Source organism: Nuphar pumila, chromosome 10 (genome assembly GCF_984573655.1).
Source record: "Nuphar pumila chromosome 10, dmNupPumi1.hap1.1, whole genome shotgun sequence".
NCBI lineage: Eukaryota > Viridiplantae > Streptophyta > Magnoliopsida > Nymphaeales > Nymphaeaceae > Nuphar > Nuphar pumila.
In genome coordinates, this window is record NC_143258.1 from 41,805,773 (window position 1) to 41,807,235 (window position 1,463).

The following is a 1,463-nucleotide window of genomic DNA, read 5'->3' on the forward strand; positions in this document are numbered from 1 at the left end:
CTAGGTCTAGTTGTGCAGAGATTTCAGTAGAGTATATGCACGGCTAGGTTTTGAACTCTAGATCTGAAATAGGGAGAGACTAAACCCCTATTTATAGCTTTTTGAACAAATTTGGATTCTAATATTATCGATCCAAGAACCAAAGATCCATATTCATCCAAAGGTGAGTTGGCAAAATGCTATTTGAAAGAGCTTCTTTGATTAATGGCCAAGGAAGTTACTAGCCTAAATCTAGGGATTTGATGTGTTTGGATAAGATTTAGAGGTCCTATCCCAAATGCGGAAATTCCCATCCCAGCAACTGGTTTCCACACACCCACCACCAAGGTGGTTTGACCATGTATTAACCAAATCCATAAACTCCCATCCCAGCTGCCACTTACCAAACAGATTTGACTTGCAAATCCTACCCAAAACCATATATGCGATCCTTCAAATTAAACACCCTTGGGTGCCTTTGAGAGCCTCCGATCTCTGATCTGATGATCCGATGTAGGGTGAGGAGCAACTGATACGACATAGGGCACATGCCTAGATTTTTTTATATATATATTTACGGGGAGAATATTGACTGTTTTTTAACTTCGATTTTTGCCATTAACTTTGTATTATTTGGCATTCAATACCATCTAGTGGTAGAAAGTTAAACAAAACTTAGGTCAGCTTACGTGACGGGATTTAGACTCAAAATTGTTGTTTTGTGTTATCGAACTCTTTTTTTATAATAATTTTAGTTCTAATTATTTTATTCTTAAAATGTAAATGACTATTTTTTTTGTGGTGATTAATCATGATTTTTCAAAGAATCTAAATGATGAGGATGGTCGAGGCTGATTAATCACTATTTGCCAATTAAAGCACTTACGGGGGGAATTACGGGCCAATTAAATCCAATAACTTCCAAGGTGTCATGGGATCCAGAATGAAGATCCAATCCACGACCCAACCTATAACAAATCGGTTTTCACCTCCTGTCCATCAATATCCAAACAAAGGAGCTGTCCGTACCAAGTGAAAACATCATTAAAGAGACTCGAGACAAGTTTGGACACGATAAAACATGACAAAAAACAATAGCCCGATCGAAGCAAAGAATTTAAATCAAGAACATTGATAGGGTTCTCCCTTGAGGGAAACGCCCTCCAAAAATAGGCGTATGCCGTTTTTAAGTGGCGAGCACACGGTATTCTTTAGTAAAAGGCGAAAGGATAGTTCGCTCTGTGCTCACCACGCGGCTGCGTGATTTTAAAGGGTTGCATCCCACCCCTTTATATACAAGAGACTTGGCCACCAACATCTCTCGCTGATCGATATGGGTCTAACACATTCATTTGTTGAAACCACCCAACAGAACAAAACGGATGAGGAAGCTCAGTCTAGAGATAAAAAAACTAAAGTAAAAGGGGTTTGTATTAAGATGAACATGGTTGAATGCCAACTAAAGTTCAAACTCAGACTTAGAG

General features: G+C 38.8%; 1 non-coding gene across 1 annotated transcript; it reads right to left on the reverse strand.

Moving 5' to 3' along the window:
- Positions 1–1,119: 1,119 nt before the first annotated feature.
- Positions 1,120–1,237, reverse strand: LOC149826734 (U5 spliceosomal RNA). Its single transcript, XR_016435815.1, has one exon. It is a non-coding gene; the product is annotated as a U5 spliceosomal RNA (small nuclear RNA).
- Between the last annotated feature and the right edge of the window lie 226 nt (positions 1,238–1,463).